We start from the raw sequence: 6,025 nt of genomic DNA on the forward strand, positions 1-6,025 counted from the left end.
CAGGTGGCTTAACCTGTTTAAAGCGGAAGTCAACCCCCCCCAAAAAAATTATTGACAAGAATATGTTCTATGTCTAAATACTGTATTTTGGTTAATATTGCGTTAGTGAATTATGAGTCAAGGAGCCAAATCCAGCCGTTTTTATCAATATCAGAAGGCGGCCATTTTGCCACTTGCTATCGAGCGAAAATGACATCACGGTTGCTCGGGTCTCGGGTAACGACCAATCACAGCTCAGCTTCAGAAAACCGGTGAGCTCTGATTGGTCGTTGCCTGAGCCCTGAGCAACTGTGATGTCATCTTCAGTGGACAGCAAGTGGCAAAATGGCCGCCCCCTCAGATGGATAATTATTATTTTTTTTTTCATTTTTCTCATATTCCACAAATATAACATTCATCAGAATGTCATGTTTAGACTCGTGAGGTCACATATGACATGTTGTTGTTAAAAAATGTTTCCGGTTGACTTTAATTCTTATTCCACCGACACGATATGAATCCGAATCCTGCGTTCAACGACACGTAATTGCAACCGTAGCCGTTTTCTTATTTGCTAAGCACGTCATTTTGTTGTTGTCCTTTTCTCAACACACCGGCGCGGTCTGAGAACGTCCGTTTGCCGAGTCAGCGGACTCGCGCTGCCGAACCCACAACGCCTCGTGTTTACTGGGACGCAGACGCCCGATTTGTTAATTGTGACTCCAGCGCTGGCGTGAGACACGTTAGTGTGTATTGTTTTCACAGTGCGTCACATTTGCGTTCCATCGCTCCTCTTGTCCTGGCCTCCACTTTATTTAACGTTATTGGGCACGTTGAGCAGCGTTGGAGTGCCAGTATGAATAGAATTTCTCATCACGGCGACTGCTCGACAATTGCGTTAATTGAGTCGTGCTGAGTCAATTATTAACTGACCTTTTATTTCAAGCCACTCCGGCTGTGATTTTAGCCCCGGGGCCACGTTTGACGTACGTTTATCGGGCTCCCGCGCCACCGGCGCCACCGGCACTCTTTCCACATTTGGGGAAAGGTGACGTGAGAAAAACAACGTGGGCCTTCGCTCCTCATTAAACGCGAGTTAAGATGGCGGGCGAAGGGATCAAGTCGTATGGCGCCAATCCGGATAATGAAGCAAACGCCGATGCCGATGTTTCGCTCGCTAACGTTCCGCCTTACGAGTAAACGAGAGAGCGTCTCCCTCTGCCAACTCATTTGAGTCAGATGAATAAAGTTGGAAAGAATGACGGCATTTTTTCCGACGATAGGTCGCGGCAGAATATAAATTGTAGCTGTCAAAAAAAGTTACACGAAGAAAAATATGTTCTTACAAGTACCTTTGTTTTCATTTGATTTTGTTACAGAAAATAGTTTTTCAATTTTTCGAATTTGAATGAATGTTATTTTTCAAACACATATAAATAAAAAAAAGAAAACAAGAGAAAAAAATCGACTCAAAGATATTAAAAATTTGGGGTGTTAAAAAAAATCGATTGGGCAATATATCGCGATATTACAGCGCGCGATTTTTGAATCAATTCGATATGCATCCAGGTCGATATCGGTTTAAATACATTTTTGGATGGAAATATTCAACAAAACGTCTTACTTAGGGTTGACACGTTAAGCATGGAAGAAAAATAAATAAATAAAATAAAATCGCAATAATCAATTTATAGATTCCTAAGCGGGATTAATCGGCATCGCCAGGTACGAGGCAATTCACACATGTTCGGGAAAAAACACTTTTTAACTCCTACTCTTATATAACTTAATGAAACATTCTCAAACAATAAGACTCATTTTAAACATATTTAAAGAACAAATAATCGCCAAAGTGCCGTAATATTTTACATTTTGTCTGTGGCACTATATAGAATAACCATGAATCAAACAAACGTAAATCTGTGTAAATACAAAAGTAAATTTTGCGTTTTCAATGAACATAATGTGCAATTCAGAGTCCTGAACAAATAGAAAAGGAGAAAATGCACATTCAGCAAAGCTCAAAGTCGGAGTTTTTTTTGTTTGTTTGTTTTTTTTAAATACAAAGTGTGCGTTTTCTTGAAGGTCTTCAACGTTGGCCACGAGCCAACGTGCCGAGTCGGCACGTGTGAAAGCATGAAAAATTGCGGCCAGGACGGGAGATCGTTAGCTGACGATTCCGACAGCGGGAAGCCTCTCGAGGGTCCACATCAAAGACACAAAAGTCATTGAGGATTCTCGGGAAAATGCAAAAGCCGCACGGCAAAAGGCGGAGCGCAATTCTGCTTATTGAAATAAAAACACATCCCATCGCTACGTGACCACCGCTATAAAAAAATAATACAATTATTTTTTCTTACCAAACTCGCCAGAAAGTTGCCAGTTGCAGCCATTTGATAAAAAAAAAGAAAAGATGAAAATCATACGAACGAACTAATTAAAAAAAAAAAAGGCTCCACTCGAAAAGACCGTGTCAAGCCAGCCGCCACTTATTTTCTTCTTACTAGACATTACGGGTAAAAACCACTTTCAAAATAAAAGCCAGACAATTCACCGTACAACACACCTAATTCCAGTCCTGGAGGAAACGAGACCACCTCAGGTCACATCAAAACCTGATGTTGCATTTCAAAATAAAAGCACCCATCAATTGGCCATTCTCCACTTTCGGCTGACATTCACCAGCAGCTCATCTGTCACGTCGGCCGCACGGAGCCGAAGCGCGAGAGTGCAACTGCGAACCGCACGCTCGTCCGCAGTTCGCGGCGGGCCGCGCCGACCGCCGTGCAATCATTACCAGAAAAAAAGGGGGAAAAAAATCACTTCAGCTTTTGAAGCTGGAGTCATTAGAAGGGAGCTGAAAAAGCTGAGGCTCATCATCATCATCATCATCATCATCATCATCGTCATCATCATCATTCCCAATGCAGAGAAGTGGTTTGTACGTCACCATAAATCCAAACAAAATTATTCATATCAACAAAGCCCTTTAAATCTGTTTGCGTTGTGATGTGTTGTCAATAGAGGGCGCTAAAGACAAAATGAACTTCTTTTTTTTTTTTGATCACGACATGATGAGTGCAACTCCTTTGTTTGTTGTCTCATTTTACATTGCAACTATAGGTTTAAAGATGTTTTTTTTTTTCATACTCTCAGCAAAAGTTTGACAGTCGGCGCTCGTCCAATATGAAAGATATATTTTCACTTTTATCACTCAAAAGAACGGCACCACGCTGAAAAAAAACAACAACTTTTATTGGAATAACTTGATGGTGACTTTTCCCTCCTTCGCTCTCTCACGTGGCGACAACTTAACAGTGTATTCGACCGCGTGGAACCACACTGCCCCCAAGTGGCTAAAGCGGGTACAACATGAACAGCGCTCCAAATAAAAGGCGCACACAGACCGAAGCAGTATCAAATCATTTAAATGAAATCGACTTTGGGACATTTAAAATCGATTCTGAATTGTACTAAATGAGAATCGATTTTTTGGGCACACCCCTAATATATATATATATATATATATATATATATATATATATATATATATATATATATATATATATATATATATATATATATAAACTAATATACAAAAATAATTGTTTGATTGATTGGTTTTACTTTTTTTTTTTTATAAAGCTGGACAATGTCAAAGTAGAACCTTGCATCCTTCACTATTTATTTTCGAAGGAAAATGTTTGGACATCCCTGACTTTAAGCCGACGACACGTTTGAACAAAAACTACAAAAATGGCAAACTCACTATTTAGGTGCCAATAGAGTGGAAAGAGATTCTAAACGCAGCCAAAGTCGAGACAAGTCAATTCTTACATACGTTTGAGCCAATCAAGTGCCGAGTTCTAAAACTTGTCATGTGACTCGAGTGCCCCCCCCCCCCCCCCCCCCCACTCCGCTGCTCGTGTGCAAAGTTGACTTGGGAGTCATTTCCAATTGCAAAAGAACGAGCCGTTATGTGTGAGTGGGCCGCGCGTGAACGCGCGAAGGCGCGAAGGACTTCAACGCCGCGCTTGTCTGCAAGTCAACAACATTTTTTGTGCACTGTACGTGCGCGCGTGTGACACAATTACGCGACGGGGAACATTCCTGCGTGTGTGGCAGACAACACTCGGCATCTTTGTGATGACACGGGCGGCGGGGGAGGCGGGTGGGCGGGGCTTCGAATGCGTACGGAGAAACTCGGTGAAAAGGCCAACATCGGCCCACTCTGTGGAGGATTTCAATTTTCGCAACCGAGGTTTCGATTGCGATTAAGCGGCGGGGGTCACAATAATTGTGATATGATCAACAATAATCGGGAAAAGGTGTGATGTGTTTTATGTGACGCAACTCGCCTCACAGGTACACGCCATCTGCCACAAATAGCCCAAATTTGAAGTCCCACTAAATTGGTTTATAATTACTAGGGGTGTGCCCCCCCCCCCAAAAAAATTTGATTCTCATTTAGTATGATTCAGAATCGATTTTAAATGTTCAATTATTTTATACTGTCTTGCCCTTGATTGTGTGTGCCTTTATTGGGAGCGCTGTTCATGTTGTACACGATTTGGCCACTTAGAGGCAGTGCGGTTCCGCGTGTGCTGATACACTGTTAAGTTATTCCAATAAAAGTTTGTTTGTTTTTGCAGTGTAGGATGTTAAGATGCTTCTTCTTTTGTATGAATAGTCCTTCTTTTGAGTGATAAAAGTGTCACGAGTAGCGCGCTAATTAGCATTAGCGAGTCAGACTGGAGTAGATCATGAAAATTCTTTGCATATCTATAAAAATGAAGCAGAAATCATTGTCAATCCAATCGTTTTGAATCTAAAATCGTTCTGAATCGATAATAGATTCTGAATCGAATCGCAGGCCCAAAAATCGGAATCGAATCGTGAGACAGTCAAAGATTCCCGGCCCTAATAATTACCTATATTAACAGTTGGAGCCCACACATTTTTATATCTTAAAACTTTATCCTAGAAAATGGTTTACAGACTGAACGGTTTTGGAAAAAATACCTTGTGACTAGCAATGCTATTTGTTAGCCTGTATATGGTGTTTTGCTGAGTGTGTTAGCATTAAGCTAGCATGTCTTTGTTATTGTTTGAGAGTAAAGTTCAATAAACAACTTGAAGATTCTTTTTTTTTTTTTTTAGTCTAACAAAACATTTGTCAAAAAACAGCTGGTACCTTTAACTCTGAAGTCAGGTCACTCTTATCTCAAGGCAACAAGGTAGTATACTACTTTCCTATTTGAAGACTGGCCTTTGGCGGCATCTTGTGACTTTTCTGAAAACGCACCATTTCTACCGAACAGTCGGGAGCGGGTAATAAAGTGAATTACTGGATAGTCGGGACACGTTCAGGCGAGTCAACTTGTTTTTTTTTGTTTTTTTACACTTGCGGTGGTAAACAAGGCTTTCCTCAGGTGAACCAAAGAGGAAGATGAAGAGCAACATCATCATCATCATCATCAGCATTGGCATCAAAGCGCTTCGAGCTTCTGTTAGCCACATGACTCTGCAAAAAAATGCAACAATTTCACACAGGCTGAGCACGCAACACCCCCCCCCCCCCCCTATTTACCCCCCTCCCCAAAATCAATCAGCATCGACGTCACTGCTTTTCCACACATGCAAATGAGATGCACCGAACCACCAAATGAATGCGCGACTTCAGTTGCTGGCGTGCGTGGACGCCAAATTTGCACTGCGGGGGGGGGCAACCTTGTCCACGCATCCGCGCACGCGCTCCAGCTCGACGCCACGCGGGGAGAGAGAGACGTGCACGCGCACACGGGTTATTTATCCTTGCCACGACCGGGACGTCGCACTTCCGGGGTGCAGCGCCAACATGTCCGCCTACCTCCCCGTCACCCGCGTCGCGGTGCGCCGGCGTCCATCGTGACATCGAAGCGGCCAAAAGGTGTCGTCTTGTGCTCCACGCGTGTTGTTATCACACGCCGCGGCCGGGAGGAGGTGCGGGAGGTGCGGGAGGAGGTGGTGGATCGCCTCCCTCCCTCCCTCCCCTCCCCTTGTGGAG

At 43.0% G+C, this 6,025-nt stretch overlaps 1 protein-coding gene across 2 annotated transcripts in view; it reads right to left on the reverse strand.

Moving 5' to 3' along the window:
• The window catches only part of LOC147171652 (rho guanine nucleotide exchange factor TIAM1-like), a 55,357-nt gene extending 49,360 nt beyond the window's left edge, over positions 1-5,997 (reverse strand). For both annotated transcript variants that reach the window (XR_015095612.1, XM_086081086.1), the window contains exon 1: positions 5,849-5,997. The gene's annotated coding sequence lies outside the window, so the exon portion shown is untranslated. The remainder of the gene's footprint in view (positions 1-5,848) is intronic.
• Between the last annotated feature and the right edge of the window lie 28 nt (positions 5,998-6,025).

The sequence above is a fragment of the Leptonotus elevatus genome, chromosome 7 (assembly GCF_054856555.1).
Source record: "Leptonotus elevatus isolate MCC_2025b chromosome 7, RoL_Lele_1.0, whole genome shotgun sequence".
NCBI classification, from domain to species: domain Eukaryota; kingdom Metazoa; phylum Chordata; class Actinopteri; order Syngnathiformes; family Syngnathidae; genus Leptonotus; species Leptonotus elevatus.